Source organism: Anabrus simplex, chromosome 14 (genome assembly GCF_040414725.1).
Source record: "Anabrus simplex isolate iqAnaSimp1 chromosome 14, ASM4041472v1, whole genome shotgun sequence".
Lineage (NCBI taxonomy): Eukaryota > Metazoa > Arthropoda > Insecta > Orthoptera > Tettigoniidae > Anabrus > Anabrus simplex.
This window is the reverse complement of record NC_090278.1, coordinates 64371097-64395815: the sequence shown is the minus strand read 5'-3', so window position 1 is coordinate 64395815 and position 24719 is coordinate 64371097. Positions and strand designations below refer to the sequence as shown.

The 24719-nt window shown below is 42.5% G+C and overlaps 1 protein-coding gene across 4 annotated transcripts in view; it reads right to left on the bottom strand.

Annotated features, from left to right (window-relative positions):
• Positions 1-24719, bottom strand: part of LOC137502966 (uncharacterized) — a 145309-nt gene that overhangs the window by 56005 nt on the left and 64585 nt on the right. The window contains exon 2 of one of the 4 annotated variants that reach the window (XR_011018967.1): positions 22912-23178. The exons of the other annotated variants lie outside the window; for them this stretch is intronic. The gene's annotated coding sequence lies outside the window, so the exon portion shown is untranslated. Of the gene's footprint in view, positions 1-22911; positions 23179-24719 lie in introns of those variants that run through there. 4 annotated transcript variants of the gene reach the window in all.

Sequence of the window (24719 nt, the reverse complement as noted above, 5' to 3'; positions counted from 1 at the left end):
GTACCTCGCCCAGGCGGCCTCACCTGCTATGCTGAACAGGGGCCTTGTGGAGGGATGGGAAGATCGGAAGGGATAGGCAAGGAAGAGGGAAGGAAGCGGCCGTGGCCTTAAGTTCGGTACCATCCCGGCATTCGCCTGGAGGAGAAGTGGGAAACCACGGAAAACCACTTCCAGGATGGCTGAGGTGGGAATCGAACCCACCTCTACTCAGTTGACCTCCCGAGGCTGAGTGGACCCCGTTCCAGCCCTCGTACCACTTTTCCAATTTCGTGGCAGAGCCGGGAATCGAACCCGGGCCTCCGGGGGTGGCAGCTAATCACGCTAACCACTACACCACAGAGGCGGACAGGTATGAATTTACTGTCCTATAATTACATTATAATTTTTATTCTTGTACGTTCATTGTCTCCATATCTTTACTAATGCATAATACGATTTATTGGATACATCAATGAGTAAAAAAAAAAAAAATCGCTATGCTTTGATAACTTTCGCTTGTACTTTTCAAATTATATACGCTAAACTTACGAAATATCAAACGATCACAGTGTTAATGATCTCACCTGTTTCATCATCGACCCCACGATCCACTTTGGAACAGACAAAGAACAACCAGTAACTGCTGATCATGAGAAAAATGACATCTACGAGGCGACAAGATTGGTTGTGGGGATGCAAAGGCACTATTACCAAATTCGTCTGCAAATTTTTTGTCAGTTTCGGTCCAAGAACATATTTAAGACAAGAAATAGCACTGCTGACCCTAAAAGGCTCCTAATTACAAAGTATTGTTTTTACGATTTATGTAGCATGGTATGTTTTGTCAAACTGGTATCCCATAATATAGGGAATAAATTATAAATATGTAGGTATATAACCAATACTACCAAGTTTGTGAAAAAAGCCTCCGTAGCTCAGGCGGCAGCGCGTTCACCGCTGGGTTCCGCGGTTCAAATCCCGGTCACTCTATGTGAGATTTGTGCTGGACAGGTTTTTCTCCGGGTACTCCGGTTTTCCTGTCGTCTTTCATTCCAGCAACACTCTCCAGTATCATTTCATTTCCTATAAATAATAATAATAATAATAATAATAATAATCGTATGGCCTCAGCTACCGTGTGCAGACATTTCAATTTGACGCCATCTGGCTGTCTGCTCGTCAATTTCGACGTTCCGTTTTACTCTAGGCCCCCACTAGATGGCAGACCGAGTAAACCGAAACTCTCTTGGGCGTCTATGGCTGAGATTTAATTAATTTTGTCGGGTAAACACCAAATGTGTCACCAGAGATCTTTTACATGCCGACATCGTACGACATGGAGTGTCGAATGGACTTTTTTCTGATTTCATTTCCTATGTCAGTCATTAATCATTGCCCCAGAGGAGTGCGACAGGCTTCGACAGCCGGCACGATTCCTATCCTCGCCGCTAGATAGGGGCTTCATTCATTCCATCCCTGATCCGGTCGAATGACTGGAAACAAGCTGTAGATGTTCATTTCCATTTCCTGTTGCTTGAGAAAGCATTTGCAGGTTATTACCGAAATTTTCCTACGATTTTTTTCTTGGACTCTACAATGAATTGTTTCGCTCTATTTCTTTCATCTACGTACACTTTCGGAGCCATTTTTGATGTTGTTTTGGTCATCGGCCCATAAGACTGGTCTGATGCAGCCCTCCACGCCAACCTATTTTGCGCGAAGTTTTTCATTTCTACGTAACCACTACATCCTACATCTACTCCAATCTGTTTGTCATATTCGTACCTTGGTCTTCCCTCACCGTTCTTGCAACCTACACTTCCGTCAAAAACAAACCTGGGTGTCTTAAAATGTGCCCAACCATTCTCTCTCTTCTTCTCATCAAATTTAGCCAAATCGATCATCTCTACCCGATTCGATTCATTATCTCTTCGTTCATGATTCGATGTACCATCTCACCTTCAGCATTCTTCTGTAACAACACATTTCTAATTCCGATATCAATGTTCGAAGTGAGCAAATTTCTTTTTGTAAGAAAGCTCTTCCTTGCTTGTGCTATCTGCATTTTATGTCCTCCTTACTTCTGCCATTGTTAGTTATTTTACTGCCCAAGTAACAATATTCATGTACTTCCTTTAAGACTTCATTTCCTAATCTAATACAGTATTTCCTGCACCAGCAGACTTCATTCAGCTCCACTCCATTACCTTTATTTGGGATTTATTTTCATCTTGTACTCCTTTTTAACTTTACATGTTGCCCTGAATTCGCCACTCCACCAAAATCTTCGTTCCTTCCCCACGTTTACACACAGATTTTCCCATGCATTCCCTTGCTTTTTTGTGTGCTGTAAATCGCCATCGGCAGGGGCCGTAAAGAGTAATACAGTGGGACTTTCCCGCCACCTCTGGGTAATATTAAAAACTTGGGCTTCACAGGCCGTCTGGTCTACCTTGAACAGTCAAGTGAATTTTATTGATTCCTAGTACACATTTCACAGGCTAAATGCAATATATATTGCGATTTATGCGTGTTTGAAGTCAGCTATTAGCTTCGTCAGTTAGTTTGAGCTCAAATTAAGCTCCGTCACTGATATTTACATTATTTGAAGTGTCAGGAAAAAAAAAAAAAAAAAGAGAGAGAAAATAGGTAAGTGAACTTTCTGCCGTACTCGAGTTAGCGGTGATCCACTGGACGTCGGACCGAGCTTAATTCAGTTGATCACATTTCAAACTTCAGTTATTCAAAGCAAATGACTTTGTAACTTTTTAATTCGTTTATCCAGTAACGTTCTGAAATTAAAGTTCTGAAGGAAGTTGACTTACCTGTTTTTTCCCTCGTAAGGCACCATTTCCGCTCATGCACTAAAGTAGTGATGGGATTTTTTAATATTTTTTATTTAATGCTATTTATGTTGGGCGTCGACCCATGTGGATCTTTTGCCCCTACTGGCATCATATTGTATGAACCTGCGTGTAATTGGAATAGCGGTAGTGTGGAATACTGTATGTAAGGAAAGGAAGATTAAGGACGTCACAAACACCCAGTCCCGAGGCCAGGGATATTAATTATTACAATTAAAAAACCCTGACCCGGCCGGGAATCGAAACCGGTGCCGTCGGGTGACAGGCGGACGCGTTGCCCCCTACACCGCGGGGCCGGACTAGTGATGGGATAATCGAATATAAAATAATCGCTTGTACGGTTATTTCATTTTCTCCAATTTTTCGATCATATTTCTCATTTGATTATTTTTTCGATTATTCATTCGAAACTCCATTCGAATCAATGAGGCAATCAAATAGTGAATTTTTCCATGCGATTATCTTTTGATTATTTATTGGGAACTGCATTCGAATGAATGAGGCAATTGAATAGTGAATACTTTGGAAATAATCAGATGAAAAGTGATGTTAATAAGACAGTTTATTCACTCATTTAATTTCAACATTTGGAGATACGTTTAGAAAAAAGGCGTATTTCTATTTTTCATAAGAGTTCATCTATTCGCTTATTTCAGTCGATTATCCATCCGACACACCTAAACCGAAAAATTGATTCATGCCGCATCCGAATATTCTATGCGATACAACTGAATGATAACTGAAACTTATCCGATTATTTTAATCGATTATTTATTCGATTATGCCATCATTACAACTGAATTATATTTGAAACTCATTCGATTATTAAAAGTATTGGATTATCCCATCACTACTAGAGAGTCATGGTAGCAATCATCCTCCGTTTACCCTCCTTTGACCTATTGGGCCCGTATTAGCGCACACGCTGTGCTCTCTGCTTTTTTATTTAAACATTTGATGAGGTTCTTGTCTCGAGGATTCGGTCTTCCTATGACGCCTATTTTAACAACTTCAAAGCTTGAATGGAACGTCTTCGTTATCCATCCATCTCTCCACAAAACAGTGAACAAATCCATCAAGATTTTCATTGCCAGCCAACCGTCGGGAACATTCTCAGGCCGAAGAAACGCCAAAAGAGCACACACGCGGATGTTCATTCTCATTTCTTCGTTCTTCATATACTCACAAGCATCTCTGTACGCAACCCACTGTCTTCCTATATCCTAAACCTGGTGACTGTTGAGACCAACTGTTGACCAAAGTTAATAGATTTCCGCCCGTGATGTCTAACTTACTGTACAAACAGTGGTTACTTTCGTTCGATTCGTTCCTTGTGTAGGCTTTTCTTCTTACCTTGAATTCACGTCCGCTTAAACTTTAGGGGCAGAAATTGGTGCCTATTCAAAATAGACCGACATTATAACTATGACGGAAACACTATGATACTCGGAGCAATAATGAGAGAAAGCGGAGCTAACGGAAGGAGGGGATGGTCCTGCAGAATTACCCCGTATTATTCCGGAGGTCATTGCCTCAGGGGAGGGATTGTTAACAATTTTAAACTGGTTGCGAATGACACGTATTTGCTATTTCCTCTAGAGCATCTCTGTATGCCACACATTGTCTTTCTATATCCTGAACCTGGTGACTATCAAGACCAAAAAAATTGTCGGACCAAAATTAAGAGATTTCCGTCCGTGATGTTGCCTAAATTACTCTTCGAACAGTGGTTATTTTCGTTCGATTTGTTCCTTGTGTAGGTTTCCTTTCTTACCTTGAATTCACGTCACCATAAACGAACATCTCCCCCCAGCATAATTTGTTTTCTAGGCGTTAACCAACGACTCCATGTTAACAGTAGCAAAAGACAAACAAAAACTTGCACAGGGCTAGTGCACTTAGCGCCTTTTCCGTTCTGTGTACAATACAGACACCCACTGTCATAGTTTGGTCTTTGTTTGAACTGTTCGCTTTCGTATGTGACTTTGCATTCATCACAGCAACCTTTCAAAAAAAAAAAAAAAAATCCACATTATTCCAAGGCGAACTCTTTTAATCCCGTTGGGCAAGAGTATAGGAAAAAAAATATCAGTTTCCAGGTTTTCTATTTCGTATCTCAATAGATACAGGTCTGTTAGTTTCATGCTGAGGAGAGGGGCCAATGAAGTATGGCTATGAATGGTCTTGGCACTTGCGAGTGCATACCTTCAGGATCCTGAGTGTTGGTTAACCGCACCTTCTGTCGGTGGCTGGCAACGAGTAGGGATGGAACAAATGGTTACTTTCCAGTATCATGTTCCTGTGTATCCGTTACACTGTAGTATTACGTTGGAGTATTAGGATATTGACGTCCGAAACGGGGAAGGAGCTTACTGTCAGCTGTTTCCAATATGGCGGCGAGATAGTGACGGGAAGTAAACACGACAGTGATCGTGCGTGCGTCTGTAGGATTAATTAAGTGTTCAAAATGTCTTTGGTGTCGTAGGCGCAACTGTTGAGAGTTGTCGGAGATTTCACTCGTCCATTAGTGGAAGGGGAAGAAATATTCAAGCGTAAATACTTGATATGTGTAGGTAAAAAGTTTGAAACAGAAGATGAAACTGGTGTTGTAGCTTTGTGTTTACAATCATCCCACATCGATTCAAAACCCCACAAAGTTAATGTTGTCGTGAACAAAGGGGATGAAAATGTGAAGATCAACTGTACATGTAAAGCGGGTTTATCAGAGAAATGTTACCGTTGACACGCTAATTCACCTTAACAGTTAAGCTACTGGAATTTTCCACTATTAGAGGTTATGGAGTAATTTCTTGTTGATTTGGTCCATGCCAAAGCCTTAGCCATGTGACGGGAGAGTTACCTGTTTTGTAAACTGTAATCTTGGGGAAGAAATAAAATAATAATTCTACTAAATAAATGTTGTAAAGCAAATTAATCCTAGGCTTTATACAGGCTTGTGTTGGAACAGCCCACATAAACTTAATGTTCTTCCATTTTTACCATCAGCACAAAAGTTAGAACTTAGAACCGACAATAATAAGCATAAAAATGGAAATGGCGTATGGCTTTTACTGCCGGGAGTGTCCGAGGACATGTTCGGCTCGCCAGATGCAGGTCTTTTGATTTGACACCCGTAGGTGACCTGCGCGTCGTGATGAGGATGAAATGATGATGAAGACAACATATACACCCAGCCCCCGTGCCAGCGAAATTAACCAATTAAGGTTAAAATTCCCGACCCTGCCGGGAATCGAACCCGGGACCCCTGTGACCAAAGGCCAGCACGCTAACCATTTAGCCATGGGGCCAGCATAAAAATTATAACTACCTACAGAATATTCAGAGCAAACTTTGAAAATTATAATTTAAGAGTACTATAACCTCTACAGTCACAGCTTTTTGGGATTGATAAATACTTGGTTTGTCCAATTCTACAAAATAATTAGGTTATGGCTTCTAATTTATGATGACCGGGCGAGTTGGCCGTGCGGTTAGGAGCGTGCAGCTGTGAGCTCGCATCCGGGAGATAGTTTGTTCGAACCCCACTGTCGGCAGCCCTGAATATGGTTTTCCGTGGTTTCCCAAATGCTGGGGCTATACCTTAATCAAGGCCACGGCCGCTTCCTTCCCATTCCTACACCTTTCCTGACCCATCGTCGCCATAAGACCTATCTGTGTCGATGTGATGTAAAACAAATAGCAAAAAAAGCTCATTTATGATGGCAAATACTACATATTTTCTTTCATTGATAGAAGTATTTTATAGGCAATTTAAATGGAGTGCTTAATTACTACAAGTTAAAGATATTACTCACATGTAGATAGTTAATTTACTGTCTGCTGTTACACATATGAAGAAGTTTACAAAGAGCGGATTACATTCTAAGTGCGGCACAGAAGTATTAGGCTACACGTTTATCAGTATTTTTGATGTAGCTAAATCTTTGTGAATACGTATTAGAGACACTAACTACAATGAATACAATAAACAGTACCTGTACCTACGCTGTGGAAAGAAGTCGTCTTCACGAGAATGCAGACTGCACACTGTCATGTATCGCGTAACGCGTTTTCCAATTGACAGCGCGGAAGCCCATCTTTCTCTCTGAACTTTTTGTACAGGAAAGTAGTGAAGAGATTTCGCATCCGTTTTATACGATTTGCAACCGTATACAGAGCAGCACCTCCTCAAATTTGACAATTTTCTTTCTGTTTCCATCACGACGTCAATGCTTCGCCATGTAAATAAACCTCACCAGTCACTACGTTGCAGCTTCAACATTCTACCGCGTGGCTGCGCCATCCAACTTTTCTGACGTCAATAAAAGTAACATAATACAAGTTGCAGGTCAACTTTTGGGAGGAACATTCACTATACCTGCTGTCTCTTGCAGCCCCTAACCGCACCTTCGTAAGTACACTAGTGTTCAAAAGTTAAGCATAAGTTACGAGTAGGCAGGACAACGGGAAATTGACAGCAAATCGCACGACATATGTACCGACCAACCTTACGTGTTCGCTATGTATAGGAAAGGAGTGTTCCCTGCTTTGAATAGCGGCATAACAGCAAGGTAAGCACAACCAGTGCCTGCGCCCCATATTCCCTCAGTCGTGTTTGCCCTGTTATAGTGTGCGGAGTGTAGCCTCGTGGTGAACGTGACAACATAATGGCACAACGACGCCATTTGGATCCCGTTTTGCAGGGTAGAATACCGGAAGCAGACCAGACACAGACCGAAGTCGCCGGATCCTTAAATGTGCCACGGTATCATTTCCAGACTCAGGAGACGATTTCGAGACACAGGGGATGTTAGTCGTAGGCTAGTACCAAGTCAACCAAGGTAACCACCCTACAGCAGGACCGATATCTGGCCTTAACCGTCCGACGAAATCGGAGTGCACCTGCAAGACAATTGTCGGCGAAGCTTGCAGCCGTCTCAGGGGTTGCCGTGTACGAGAGGCTCAGAACAGCAGGGCTGTTTGCCCGACGTCCAGGGGTGTGCGTCCCGCTCTCTCCAGCACAGAGACGGACCCGTTTACTGTGGAGCTGTCAACATCGAAACAGGACCATGAATAAATGGAGGCATGTGCTCTTTACAGATGAATCCCGCTTCAGTTTGCAGAACGATTCCCGTCGCACATTAATCTGGAGAGAACCGAGTAGCCGATACAACCACAGGAACATCGTGGAACGGGAACAATATGGTGGTGGTGGCGTTGTCATGGTGTGGGGCGGCATCATGTTGAATGGTCGTACGAACCTGCACATCTTCAGGGGTTGTCCGAGGAACACTGTTAACGCTCGGAGATACAGGGATGAGGTACTGAGACCACATGTTCAGCTCTTCAGAGGTGCGGTTGGTCCAGACTTCCTCTTAATGGACGATAATGCCCGACCGCACCGCGCTGTTCTGGTGGATGAATTTCTGGCTGGGGAAGACATTCATAGCATGGACTGACCAGCGAGGTCTGCAGATCTGAGTCTTATAGAACATGCCTGGGATGCATTGGGGAGGCAAATTGCATCCCGTCAGCCTCCACCAAGGACCCTCCAAGACCTTCGCATTGCCCTTTCCGAGGAATGGGATCGACTGCCACAAGAGGTCTTGGACCATCTGAAAGAGAGTATGCCACGTCGCTGCGAAACATGTGTGGCCGTTAGGGGTAACCAAACACCCTATTAACAGTATATTTTGTTGCGGAAGACATCGCCAAGTATTGTTAATTGTCGTCAAAGGTGTACCTTAGCTATCAGAACCTTTCTGACACTATTTCTTTTGGACAAGTTGTGTGACATATGATGTGTGATTCAGCTTCCGTTTGTTCAGCAATCCGCTTTCTCCTCTCCCACTCTGCCTTTCGCCAGCTTGTCACTCACATTCTTGACTATTCCGAGAAAATGTTTACAAGTACCCATATGCACTCCGAGAACTAATACTTCGAAACCTTCATTTATAAAAATCGCCGTGATTGCTAGGTAGCTCTGTGTATTCCTAGATGTCCAAGGATCTGTAGTTAAACAGACACTCGGTCCCGACAGTATAAAATATGTTGATGAAAGAGTGTCATATACACTTCAGATACGTCGCACCAACACAGAGTAATATTATGATGACGATGGGATGGGATAGGACGGAAGCGACCGTCGCATCAACTGAGGAACCGTTCCAGCATTTACTTTGTTTGTAAATGGGAAACTATACCGAAAACTATCTACCGAATATAAGCTAACAGCTACGTGACCCGAACTGTGCAGCCAACTCGCTCTCGAAATCCAGTATAAAAATCTCCAAAATATCCGTCTTCTGCCATAACAAGAAGGTTGAGAAAATGTGGTAAACAACTGTGTAAGTGGCTTGTCTAGCGTCTTTTCCTCTGTACACTCCTTTACCTTTGTATTGGTAAAAATTACGATAGCAGCAAGTTGCAGTATATTATCATGTTAGGATATGTAACTCTCATCTCTAGCAGCTTGTAACTGTGATGTCGTTTGGTGACTACAGGTTATTGTTCATATACAGTGATAAGAATTATGCGTTCATGTAGACGAAAATCTTACAGTCAGACACGTAAAATATAGTATTCAGGATTCTACGTAAAACGAGAGTTTAATTGCCGAACCTTGCGCGGAAAGGACAGCTACGAAAGTAATTCCCAAAGAGAATCTAGAATTGCAAGAAACTAATGAAATAATGATGATCATGATGATAATAATAATAAAGCTAATAGAAATATAGGAAATTACAGAAAATTCCTCGCCCAATTAGAAACAAAGATGAATATAGACGTCGGCGTAAACCTGAGCGAGCTGGATACTCATGTGCAGAAGATCTGCGATGTCATGCGGGAAGGATAATTGCATTTTATGGCCACTTGTTAAGAATGAAACCCACATGATTATCGAACGGGATCGTTACTTAATTTAAAGATAAGAAGACCCAGCCAACTTGGTTCATACCTTACATCACAGCCTGCACGGTTGCTAGGCAACACTGTCTGGCCATCCATTCAAACCTTACATCACAGCCTGCACGGTTGCTAGGTAACACTGTCTGACCATCCATCCATACCTTACATCACAGCCTACACGGTTGCTAGGGAACAATGTCTGACCATCCATCCATACCTTACATCACAGCCTGCACGGTTGCTAGGAAACATTGTCTAATCATCCATCCATACCTTACATCACAGCCTGCACGGTTGCTAGGTAACACTGTCTGACCATCCATCCATACCTTACATCACAGCCTACACGGTTGCTAGGGAACAATGTCTGACCATCCATCCATACCTTACATCACAGCCTGCACGGTTGCTAGGAAACATTGTCTGATCATCCATCCATACCTTACATCACAGCCTGCACGGTTGCTAGGTAACATTGTCCGACCATCCATCCATCCATACCTTACATCACAGCCTGCACGGTTGCTAGGTAACATTGTCTGACCATCCATTCATACCTTACATCACAACCTGCATGGTTGCTAGGTAACATTGTCCGAACATCCATCCATCCATACCTTACATCACAGCCTGCACGGTTGCTAGGTAACAATATCTGACCATCCATCCATACTTTACATCACAGCCTGCACGGTTGCTAGGTAACATTGTCTGGCCATCCATCCATACCTTACATCACAGCCTACACGTTTGCTAGGGAACATTGTCTGGCCATCCATCCATACCTTACATCACAGCCTACACGTTTGCTAGGGAACACTGTCTGGCCATCCATCCATACCTTACATCACAGCCTGCACGGTTGCTAGGTAATATTGTCTGACCATCCATCCATACCTTACATCACAACCTGCATGGTTGCTAGGTAACATTGTCCGAACATCCATCCATCCATACCTTACATCACAGCCTGCACGGTTGCTAGGTAACAATATCTGACCATCCATCCATACTTTACATCACAGCCTGCACGGTTGCTAGGTAACATTGTCTGGCCATCCATCCATACCTTACATCACAGCCTACACGTTTGCTAGGGAACATTGTCTGGCCATCCATCCATACCTTACATCACAGCCTACACGTTTGCTAGGGAACACTGTCTGGCCATCCATCCATACCTTACATCACAGCCTGCACGGTTGCTAGGTAATATTGTCTGACCATCCATCCATACTTTACATCACTGCCTGCACGGTTGCTAGGTAACATAGTCTGACCATTCATCCGTACCTTACATCAGAGCCTGCACGGTTGCTAGGAAACACTGCCTGACGATCCATCCATACTTCACATCACAGCCTGCACGGTTTTAAGGTTACAATTCCATCACACATTTTTATTTATAAGTGATTCAAGTCCACTAGGGAGCGCTTATGACCAGTATACAATTCAATCAGCGAAAAGAACGACCAGAACGCGTTGTGCCTCCGGGAAACAGCCACAACACGAAATTTCGGGTCCCGTCGCTGTCGAATGTTGAAAAATTCCACGATGCGAATTTCGTGTCGTGATAGTTGGAGCAATTTCGGCATAGTCGGTATACCACACAATGCATCATAATCATATATTTAATATCATGGCAAGATATGAGACCTTGTTGAATTGTTCGCTGTTCCCCCGCTTATCAGACTGAGAGTGATCGAACTACTAGTAGTTGGTTGTAGTCACATCTCTCGATGTTCGGCTACACAGCTAAATGGTTCTTTGAGCTTGTTGGTAGTTCGGATAGGTAGCCAATCCGATTCCCAGGACGCCAAGATGGTTCGACGTATGTGGGAACAAATATCCGTAGCAGGTACGTTCAGAGGTTTAGGTGGATGAAGAAGGTAGTATCATGCATGAAGACGATATTAAAGACGACGAAGTAGTAGTTTTGAGACGCTACTGTAAGCTATTATGTAACAGGTGCTCGTTCAGTCTGGACTAGAGGTCATTCGATGGCTCGAAGTATTAACATCGTAACTCTTCCCTGTACAAATAATGTAACTACAGTTACGACTTTAAATTGTGCTACAAGTCTTCCAGGAGATGTATCATTGCTGTTAAGTTTAGGGGCACTGAAGATGTGATTTGTATACAGGGAGGATACTAAAATAACAGGCGATGATCTTACCACATTTTGCCCATTTTTGGATTTACGATAATTGAAGCCATAGAATATTGTCGAGGAAGCAGCCAGATGGCGTCAAATTAAAATGGTTGCGCACGCTAGCTGAGGCCAGACCATTCTTGTTATTTAGTTTGTCATATCTTTCCAAGGCCTTGAATATTTTAAACATGTTAATCGATGAAATTCAATTATGGTTTCCTCCTGGAAACTTAATTTTTGAAATAAGTAATTGCATAGCAATTACAAGGAGACTGTGTTGAAAAGGTGGACGTAACAAGTGATGTGTAGTGTACTTCATTTGGGTAGAAAAAATGAAGTGTAAAACAATACAGTACGCCCTTCGTATTTACTACCGTCTCGTACACACGGTCAAGGTCTTTTTATTCACTAGTAGGTTGAACAGCGATAAACAGATCCTATATCCTCCGCCATCTAGTAAGCCTAGAGTAAAAGGAAATGTCGAAATTACACAGCTGTGTCCAGTTCTGCAAAATCCGCAAATCGGCGACCACGCAGAGGTTTCTTCATGTTCCCGAACAGATGATAATCTCTTGATGCCAAGTCGGGAGAGTATGGTGGGTGTGGCATCGATTGTTGTTTCGTTTGTGGGTCATGGTAATGGAGCCATGTCTCATCATAAGCCACAGGCCCAGCCATGAAGTCGGCTGGATCTTGATCCACATGCCTCTGCTTTTCGGCTGCAGACAAGAGTCTAGGCACCCACGTGGATGACACCTTCTCCAACGGTGGCCGTGCACGATCCGCTGCAGGTTGTTTCGGCTAATTCCCGTGGCTGCCTCCATTTTCGTGAATGTGATGCATTTGTTTCCTTGGATGGCCTGTTCGACCCGCGCAATGTTGGCTGGTGTTGACACTGTCACATTCCTTCCAGAAATGGTTCCCTTGTCCACCGATGTGCGCCCTGTTTTCCAACCTTCCACACAGTTGTAAACTGTTTTCCGTGACGGCGCATGTTCTCCACAGATTGCCACCTAGCGCCGATGAATTTCTGCAGTGGTCACGCCTTCTTTCCATAGGAACCAAGTCGTATAGCGCTGTCCCTGACGGTTGCTTTCCATGTTGTCTGCTCCTACGCTGGCAGTGTTCTTATGAAATGGCTATGACGAGTGCATTCGTTCGCCCCTGTGCGTGTGCTGCTACCAAACGGTGGAACAAGACACTAGTTACACGTCACGACGTACAAAAAATTAAGTGTAAAACAACATAGTACGCCCCTCTTATTTTCTACGAAATAAAGAGGTAATGTTTAATTATGAGATAATTATCGACGATATTCAATACTACAGCACGATTGTATTTTGTGTACCTCTGTACAACGAGCATCATGGCTCAACTACTCGTCGACGCACCCGATACGTCTGTCACAGTCGATTCATCTAGAGTAACCTCGCCGCCTCCATCTACCACACCATTCCAGCCTTCGTAATCTAGCTGCACTACCATTACCACTACCACCACTTCTGCTCACACCTCCCCCAACATTTCTATAGCCACTTCAGTTATGTCCCATCCTTCCCCCCCTTATGACGTCAACACTCCGCATCCCTCCCTCCCCTGATCAACTTCGTCCCGAGTGCACCTTACTTCAGCCATCTGCCGAGGGAACTACCACCGACACGCCTGCAGGTACGGCACGTCCACCATCGTAATCGCCGCCGTCCGACCGCCCTACCACCTACAGCTGCGTCGTTCGCAGGATTACCAGTGCCCCGAGCGTTCCGGATCTTCAACGCAGACGGACCCACGTATTTAATTAGACCCCACCTTCCTACACTCGCCGACGCTCAACAACTTATCAACCACGGTATACAGCTCTACGGCCGCCACCACCGGATTGAACAGTCCTGTTCTTCTCCTCAGCCTTTAACCCGTCCTGTCACACCTCTTCGCCGTCCCCGACCTGCCCCTCCTCCTCAACCACCTAGTCCACATATCCGACCTCATCCACACCCACCCCGTTACTTTTCGCCACCATCGCCAACCTCTCACCTCATCAGCCTCCTACTCACTTCTCTTGTTAACTTCTCCTCCTTCTATCACATCCTTGCACTTCATCTTATTCCTTGCAACCTTGGTTAAACCTTCTCTTCTTTGCATCTTCAGAGATGCCAACTTTCAAAAAAGGTAATTCGTAATGCAGCCGTTAGGTCACGGGGGGCGGGGGGGTCGTAGATTTTTTCTTCTTTTTTTTTTTCGTGATCTTACTAACTTACATATCATTTAAAGCTTGTAGTTACTGTTTGGTAAACGTACACTTGTAACATCCTTTTCCTTTTCATATCATGTGCATCCTCTGCACTAACAGAGCACTTAACAGGTCGGAGTTCATATTAGCACGAAATTCAGTCTTGGTCATCTTCATCATGCGCATCCGAAACATCGCGGTTCCACACACTACAAAACACGTGTGAATGAGATTTTGAGGAGCGCATTAAACTCGGTCATTCTTCCGAGTATACCTCCCAAAATTTTCAACTATATTTATTACTAGCGTCACTAGTCACGGTAACGTAATCAGCATAAGAAATTCCTTCATTATTTCAAACCTTTCGCATTTCGTAACACACGATTAGCATATATCCTAGAAGAGCAATATATGTAAATTTGGCAACTAAAATCGCAATAAATACTTCAACAGTCACGCACACAGTATTCACCATTAAACGGAGTTTGTCACCACTTTACCGCCAAAACAAAGACAAAAGAACTCTCATACTTGCAAGGAAGTCTGATCATGTGACGAACAAGGACAACAACTCCGCAAGATATGCCACTTCACAGGTGCCTAAATTTCCGGTACTGGAAGCATACACTGCGTCCAGTGCGTGAAAACTCGAAATATTCTTAAACGAACGACAGGAAAGGGGGATAAATTATTTCTGAGAAATCCGAGGATAATATTCCGAGAATTCACGCCGCCTTGTGTAATCTTCTGAACACTTCATACACTTAGATTTAAAAATCAACAAAAAATCGTAATTTGTGGCGTGTGATTCGTAAAGGCGTAATTATGATGGGTAATTCGTAATTATTACGATTGAATCGCAATAGTTGGCATCTCTGCATCTTTACTACACATGTATTTGTAAATCTGTCCATAAAGCACTAGATAACCTACACATCCTTAACCTCATCTCCTTAACTTATTCATTCCGCCTTTTACCCATCTCTCTCTTCTCTCAGTTCTTCCCAACCCCGTCTAATCTCCTGGCCAGAGAGAGGACGTTACACTTTGTGGCCCGCCCCACCCCTTCAGGGTGGGGAATGAAAACATTTAAAAAACGATTGAAAAGGCAAGTAATAGTCGTAAATGAGAAATACATTAAACCATTATTTTCGTCTAAAAAGAGTAACAATTAACTGAAAAGTGAACGACGTGGTACAGGGACGACGAAGTCACTAACCAAGTACAAAAGAAATGAGCTGCAATGGAACGATCCGAACGAACTTGTAGCATGTTTGGCATTGCTGCATGCGTCTGAGAAGGCAGGACACAATGCGCACGGAATAAAAATATAGCAATTGAGGAAAAGAGTTGTGGGGAGCAGGATTTATAGTAAGAGAGAATAGGAATGTAAGAGGATGGTTGTAGTGTGTAGTGATACGAGTATGTCATCATCATAAAAGAAGGGGTTTCTACAGCACTACCTCGCACTGCAGTGAGACAGCAGCCGTCACAGAAGAATTGGATGACCTTCATCAAATCGACCTAGTGGAAATGTTACCCTACGCGAAAGAAAACCATAGCCATATGCTATGTATTCGAAATATGCATGGGCGGGCCCTTTAAAAGCTAGCAAGGCAAGGAAGTCGCTACGATCCTCGACAGCGTGTACAACGAAAGTAGAAACTGCCATAAGCCAAAGACTATCCCTGACTGCAGACGATGAACAGTTAAATTAAAAATACTAATTCGCGACCGCGCAAATTTAGCGTCGTTGATGTTCAAATTTATAAACATAAACAACAGAACTCCTTAGGTAAGGGTTATTCTGCCCGAAGGCAGGTCCGAACCTCCGCAGAGGTGCTCCTGAGCCGGAGTTTACGAGCGCTAGGGTGGCCAGTTCCTTTCCGCTCCTCCATTCCCTTACCCCCCACAAACAGCGCGTGGCAACCCATCCAACTCCTGACCACGCCCAATGTTGCTTAACTTCGGAGATCTCACGGGATCCGGTGTTTCAACACGGCTACGGCCGTTGGCAGAACTCCTTAGTATTAATAAAATAAAACATACTCAAGTACATACCTGCAGATGGATTTCTAAGGCAACAGCATTACAGGCGGCTTCTACAGTGAAGAACTCCAGGGAATTCACCGCAAAGGTGACAAAGAGATGGTGAAGTGGTTAGGATTCCCTACTGTGCATAATGCATGGATTAAACGAAATGATATTGCTCTGTAATGTTCTTCCTGTTGTTTAATAAAGGAAAGAAGATCTTTAAGTGAGAAATGTATTTATTTATATGTACAAACTCTGTTGAAATGAAAAGGTAGAAATGAATACATACAAAGTACGTGGAAATGATGAGTTTGAAAGCACACACACACACACACACAAGGAACAATCGCACTTATTCCCTCCTCTGTCGACGGCGACAGGAAAGGCGGTGTTCGTCGGCCCTGTCGATGGTGGTGAAGTCGACACCAGAAGGGGGTCGACAGTGCTACGGGGCTGCTGCTGGTGGGTAGTTGCTTCGATGTGCCTCGAATCGCTATGGCTTCGAGGTACGGACAAGTGTCGAGTAAGGGAAATGGGGCGGAGCAGTTGGAACGCCAGTCTCATAATTATAGCAGCGGCGGTGTTGGCTGGCTGCCTAGACAGGTCTTGAGACTGTGGTGAGGGTGGCGGACACACGATGTGGTACTTGTACATTATTATCAAAATCTGTCTAGATATACCCGTTATTACCCAAGGTGTCGGCCACTAGAGTTGCCTGGTAAGTGGACGCTCCATCCCATCGAATATTCGCCACCATGTTTTCCATAGCGATGTCTTGCTTGAGATCGCCGAACATAACGAGATGTTGTATATACAGCAGCGCGTCTCTAGCTAACGCAAATTGTTGCCCAGGTTGTTCATATCTAAAGGTGCATGGATGACTGGTTGCAATAGCAGACAGATATTTTATAGTTGAATTTACCTCGCAGGTGTTCTAGCATTGACGTTACAGGCTTGGAATGTAGTCTTGCGATGCCAGTCAGCTCTCGCTAGAACTCCATGAATGTCTACAGTTCAACAGGCACCTGCTGGCATGTCTGTGTGCAGCTACAACAGTTGACTATGTTAGAAAGAATAAAATTACGGAGAACGGCGTCATTGTAATTTGTTCCGGTAGTGCTGCCAACTGAATGAAAATGAAATCTGAATTGAATCGAGAATAACTGTGTCACATACACATTATATAACGTTATATAACATTTCTCGATGCGAATCTTGTTCCTAGCATGAATTCTATAGTTTGGCTTTGCTGTGTAAACGACAGTACTAGTACGTAAAGTGTACGCCAGATGTCGCACAATGATGCTTAAGCGATTCATAGTTTGTGTCTGAAAGGTTGCCAGTACGAATCTCGAAGATTGCCGAGGTCGACCGATTCAGCACTAGGGTGTAAATGCACCAAGATAAAGTGTGCCGATAATACTTTCTAGCATCAACTCAGTTAAATGCAGCTTTAAGCCTTTCAGTCTCTTGAGCACACAAGTTCATCATAAATATTTTAAAAGAATAATAACATTACCAGACCATTAAATGCTCATTAAGAAACCTTCCACAATTTCTAAAAATAATTGTAATACGAGACATAATAATAGCGATAACAAAACAACAATGGTAATTCTAAGGGAACACTAGGAGTGAAAAGCACCTGAAGGGGAAGTGCAGCGTGTCAAGGGCCTGACCAGGAGGGACGGTGGAATGGCAGCCGGTTGGAATCGAGCCAATGAAAGACCAACAGTTTTTCAAACGCCTCGCATTGTATGCTGGAGTGGATACAGAGCAGTACTTAATAAGATAGATTCCAAATTTCAAATTCCTACATGTTTGAACATAAATACAGTATTTCCAAATATTGAGTGTGATTTCATAAAATCTGATGATGTTCTTACAAGAACGAAACGTCATTCCTTGTTTAATAGTGTGTATATTATTCCCTGTTAAATATTTTTTTTACATGCAATATATATATATATGCTACCTGATGTACCCGTGCTTCGCTACGGAATTCTACATTTTATACAGCATTCTAGGTTAGATAGTGTACACGTTGTGAGCAAGATTGTATTAAACTGCATAGCTCTTAACGTTACCCTAGAAACGCGAAGTCACCAAACGTCTTTTCTCATATGAAGACTGGGTTAGGGAATTATCATTGTAATGGTAGGCCCACTTGCCTACCATCAGTCACAATCAGGTTGGGGAGTTTTCATTATAACTGCAGACACTCACTCTCCACCTGCCTTTTTAGATCCTCAGAAAGACTAATGAATAAAAGTAGTTAAATACCATGGCATTAATCTATAAAACAATGAACAATACATTTCTCTTAGTGGTTTTCCCAAGTGAAATGAGCATAGGCCGTTACAATAACGTCAGTAGGAATGGCGCGATTAAAAGCAATGCTTTCATATGAAATACTCAATCAAATTAAATCCACACATTTTCTCACTTTTAACGAACAATACTACGCTGCCGATCTAACAGTTCAAAGTTCCAGAGCTGGAATGACCAGGCCGCAGACAGCCGTGATCCGTGAACACTCTTCGGTTTTTATCGGCGGGGGGGGGGGGTTTGAACAGTGGAGAGTCCCAGGACAAAAACTATATCCGTTTATTTATCTGTTTCCTAGGAGTACCCGATGAGTAGGAAAATCTCAGTTCAGTACACTGGCGGGGGGAAAAAACTATTTGACTTGGAGGCAAATTTTTCCTCCAGGCCAGAGGAGAAACCCCATCTCCGCTGCTAATTTGGAATAAAAATAGACATTCATGAATATCTGTGTTATCAATGCCGGTACGGTAAAAAAATATAAGACATAAATGATCGGAAATTTAATTCTATATAACTTTACTTGTTTAGTATTTTTCGATACGGACGCTAATAATATAAATATTTGAGAATTAAATTTTAGGCCTTCCCCTAAATTACCATTTCACTCGACGTGAATAAAATGATTTGTAGCCTAGATTGTAGTGGCTCATCTCCCGACTTTACATACCGATTTTCATTCAATTCTCTTCAGCCGTTTTCTCGTGATGTGTGTACATACACACATACATACATACATACATTACGGAAAAGTAAAAAATGCATTTCCTTGTTACTGTGGACATGGCCGACACAGAAATGCCATTCTTTTCAAATTCGGGTCAATGTACAGACAAAACTCTTATGTTATATAGATATTGATCTTGTGTGTTCGACAGACTCAAACGTTTTTAAGTTACAGTCGCTGTAGTTCTATAACTTTTGGAGTTGCAATTCTGTTGGTTAATTATGGGCTGACCTGTACGCTATGAGCAAAAGCGGCAGTCTTTCTTTCAGGTTATAAGTTCACCAAGGGAAAAATACCTCTCGGTTTTAATTACTGTGTCAATCGGGTAAATGTACCTCACGGGGTTCACTGGTAAGTACCTTGGGGGTAAGTAAAATGCTAAACACTAGTTCTATTGTATTCGATATATTTTATTGATTAACTGAATCACAGTTTAGTATAAAAATAGAAAATGGCAACAGTAAATCATTTATGCAATGAAATTCGCATAAAGTAAGGAATTTAAACATTAACCTATTTGTACCGGGCGGTACACCTCCACGCCGCTATTTCAAACTTTGCGCCAGTTGAAACTCCTCTACTGGAGGAAGTCTGAACTCTATCCATTGTGTTAATTTTCAAGTTTCTCAGAAGATGTCACTACTTGGAAATTTTGAAGTTTCTGAACCGGGTCGTTTTCGACGTATTTTTGTTTTGCTTGTAGTAAGAAGTGTGAACTTTCTCTTCTAGAGGACACTACTGAAGAACTACTATAGTGCACCCTAGTGCAAGGTGAAAGAACTGTTTTTTTGGAGAAATTTTTATTTCAAAAGTTTGTTTCTTGTTAAATTTCTTTCTGGTATTGTTTAAGTTGGCTGTATTCCCCTTTCTTTCCCCTTGTTTTGAATTTAGCCAATCCTGAATTTCCTTAATTAATTTACGACCAATAAGGGGTTTCTTCTTCAAATTGGATATGCTGCTTAACCCTAACCAATAAATGATTGTGGGCGGGTGTTTTATTTCCTGAAACGCCTCGAACTTTCCGCGAGAGTATATAAACTGCTGATTTTAGGGTCTCTGCGCCACTTCTCTACCATCTTTCAGTGTGTAAAGTACATAGCAGGGGGTGGGAAGCGCCTCTTCCTTCGGACAGCAGTTCAACAACCAGGTAATGGCCGTATAATAACTTCTTTTCTTGCTAGCTCAGCAGTTTAACTCTCGGGGCGGGTCCGAAGCTTTTTCACCATGTAACCTTTCCCTAAAATGTAAAAACTCTTAGTATCTATTCTCTTTTAAGCTACGTATTGGGATAGAGAGTGCTTAACCCTCTCGAGCTCCCACTCATATTGTTCTGAGGTGAACTTATTTTTCTCAACCGATTCTTCCGTAACAGTAATGTAAATTGTTTCTTTCTTAAGTCACCTCTTTAGTATGGGATTAGCCCTTGCATTAGCGGCCTAGTGCCAGATTAGGTTTTTAAACAAGTGTATTAGGAGTGCAGATCGCCTCCTCTCAAATGGTTATTTTAGAGGTCATGTAATTAACCTTTTTCTCACTTAATAGACCTCAGTAGGTTGGGTATTTTACCTCTGTGTATATGTCCTTAGAGGACAGCTTGAAGGTGGAATTTGGTGTGGCCTTTGACAGGCTTAAATTTTGAGAGCAAGTTGCTCTTTCTTGAAAATTTTGTTTTCTGCGCGCCTCAAGGAGGCCTTACTGTGTAATTTGGAGCAAGTGCTCCTGGGCATGAATGGGGTTTTCTGCCCCTCTGTTGAAAACTGTTTTGGGGTAAAGTTGGGCTAATTGCCCAAGAATTGTGAGTTAGGGGCTCGAAGCCCAAATCTTGTGAATACTGTACTTGTAATTTGTTACCTTGCTACTCTGTACCTGCCATTCGTGTTTTTCCTGAATTTTGGAAAGAAAATATAACCTTGTTAAATTTTAAATTAACTTTAATTTCGTAGCTTGAGACCTGTTCACCACCGCACCTTCTTTCACCTCTACCTACCACAAAAATACGGTAACACTATTAATGGAGGAAACTAAGTCCACAAGAAAATGTATTTATTCAAGATCAGCAATAACATAACGCCGAATTACAAAGATCCGAGTTATGTACAACGGATATTATTCTGAAATGAAGGATATATACATATTTACAAAGGACACAAATATACACAATAAAAACTGTACAATCCTATATAATACATATTTACATAAACAACGATATTAACAAAGGAAAATACATTAAATACAGGAGCAGAAACAGGAAAGGACAAGAAGGAAAATTAAGTTATATTGGAAATATCATGACAAAAGGAAGGAAATGACATGAAGATGTCCAGGTTCTTGTTGATAGATAAGGTATTAAACATTGCTGGAATACGTACAGAAAAGGACCTTTGGATGAGAGAAAGCCGGGAGTAAGGAATATGGAATATAGTCTTCATTCTGGTACTATGGGATGGGAGGTAAAGGGGGAATAAGGAAACTTAATCTGGAGACATCGACAGACCATTAGCTGCTTTGTATAGCAGCTTTAGGTCGGCTACATTCCTCCGAGCAGAAAGAGTTTTGAGTTTTACTTTCCCGAGCACTTGGATACTGCTTAGGTTGCAAAAGGCAGGGAACCCTGGCTCTGACGATAGCACAGAAAAAAGATTGTACACGGTCAAGGTGGCTGAGATTTGAAAAAGCAGAAATGGACCAGACTGGAGAGGAGTATTCCAACAATCGGTAAGATACAGGAAACGTAGAATTCATTTGCATTTGTGATGTCAGAAAACCTGTAGAGTAAACCAAAGAGTGACATAGCATGTGAGGTGACCCTGTTTATGTGCGAAATGAACAACAATTTACTGTCAAAATGCACTTCTAAGTCTTTTTGATTGTCAACAATTGCAATCTGTTAGTTCAGTAGGTGATATTCTTGTAGAATGGGGGATTCACAAAGTGTGAACAAAATGGTGGAACACTTGCAGGGATGAGGTTTAAGACGCCATGTAGTTAGTACACCAACCTGACAGTGAATCAAGTGCATTTTGCAACTGGATTGTATCTGTGGGAGAATCATCTGCAAAGAGAAGGATTTCACATGAATGGTGGGAAACAGTATCGAGAAGGTCATCAATGAACAGGGCAAAAAGGGGACTAGGATCCTCCCTGCAGGACACCACTACAGTATTTTTTTATTTTATTAAATTCAAGAAACATAATTTCATATAAATGTCGTAAATCCATTATTGTCTACTATCCTTAACATCATTAACGACATCAGTCTGGTTGATATACATAGTAGATTCTTCATTATAGGAAGCCATTGCCATGGGAGAACTAACTGTAGAAGAGGAAGCATGTATTCTGCCCCAGCTACATGGAGGTGGAGTGCCATGTGTAGTATGCCTTAATACAGCATCATAAACTAGCTTTTGCATGTCCATCCTTAATCGTAATTTTTCTGTTCTCGGAAGAGATTTTATGTCTGGCAGTAGACTTTGCAAAAACATCATGTCATCATCTTCTGAGGCTCTCTCCAAAAGAGCAATTTTCTTCCTTTCATTTTCCAAAAATATCTCCATGAACTCGCTGTCATGGCTTCTTTTGCGTGCTTTTAACATTTTCCCTGGGCCAGTTTCGCGAGACTTCTCGTAAACGTTAATTTCCTTACTTGCGGGTGAAACACTGTTCGCAACATACTGCTCTTCTTGCCCCTCGTTACTATGATCAGCTTCGTCAGCTGAAATACTATCGTTATCGGCATCACTAGTCTGAGTTATGATTTTACTCGGCTGAAGGCTGCAATTGCGTTTCTTATTGTTATTCCCCAAGGTTTTTCGTATAAACTCCAGCTGTAGGAAATATGGCCAAGTAGAAGTAGCCTTTTTAGGGGAACCGGAAGAACCTGATGTAGGTTTCTCTATCTTATTTACTTCTGATCTATAGTAGTCTTTCATTGTTTTCCACTTCTTTCTCACCATAGACTCTGAAACAGGGATAAATGGACGATTTCTTGTTAGATAATTTCAAAGCATGTTATAGAATTCACAGACCTACTGTCGACGCAGAAAGTTTGTGAAGCCGGGTAGGAATCTGGAAAACTACCCGTTCTATTTAAACTTCAAAGTTACATTTAATCAACGTAAATTAAGTGGAATCAAGTGCATAAAGATAATAATGTAACCATTTTTAACTGAATATACTATGGGAAATTATGTCTGAAGATAACAAAGCAAGTGTAAACCCGGGTTGATTCACCTGGCAACCATGCACGGGAAGCTTCTGCAGACATGCCAGCCTCCACGTTGCTTCATTAAACAATACACAAATTTTGCAAGTAAAATATGTTGTAAATTCACATTTAAGTATATTTTGTAATGATAATACCGAAGAACTCACGATGGAAATGATGCTGGGTGCTTAATTCTGGGACCATTTTGATCGCAGACAACCGGGTTCCCACATAAATAACAACTCCTTAAACATAAGGAAGGTATCAGTAAGAAATGTTAACACAACATTTAAAAATGCGGCAGGCAGCTGGTATAACAGTAACTCGTGAATTTCTATACAACTGTGTACCAAAATTCAAATTTGCTCGTAAAAGATAAAAATCACCCGATTCTAAAGCAAGACTTTACTTCATTACAAAAAAAAAAAAAAAAAAAAAAAAAAAATCAATATTAAATAAAGAAATGAGTCAGCAGTCCGCCTCTGTGGTGTAGTGGTTAGCGTGATTAGCTGCCACCCCCGGAGGCCCGGGTTCGATTACCGGCTCTGCCACGAAATTTGAAAAGTGGTACGAGGGCTGGAACGGGGTCCACTCAGCCTCGGGAGGTCAACTGAGTAGAGGTGGGTTCGATTTCCACCTCAGCCGTCCTGGAAGTGGTTTTCCGTGGTTTCCCACTTCTCCTCCAGGCGAATGCCGGGATGGTACCTAACTTAAGGCCACGGCCGCTTCCTTCCCTCTTCCTTGCCTATCCCTTCCAATCTTCCCATCCCCCCACCAAGGCCCCTGTTCAGCATAGCAGGTGAGGCCGCCTGGGCGAGGTACTGGTCATACTCCCCAGTTGTATCCCCCGACCAAGAGTCTGAAGCTCCAGGACACTGCCCTTGAGGCGGTAGAGGTGGGATCCCTCGCTAAGTCCGAGGGAAAAACCGAACCTGGAGGGTAAACAGATGATGATGATGATGATGATGATGATGATGAGTCAGCAAACTATCCCGAACGGAATCAAGATAGGGCACAAAAAGGCAGGACTGCAAATATCTTTTGAGAAAAATAAGTGCATGGACATAGATCCCAGAGAACCAACATAGACATTGAAGACCAAGTTGGTTGACATAAAGAGAGTCCACAAATTCAAATATCTAGGGGAGATGCTGATTCCTAACGAGAAGCCAGCTATCAAAGACAGAGCAAAGAAAATGGAGATTGCATTCAGATTATGCCGGATTATGCCCTCTCCTATCAGTCCGGCTCAATGGCTAAATGGCAAGCCTGCTGGCCTTTGGTCACAGGGGCCC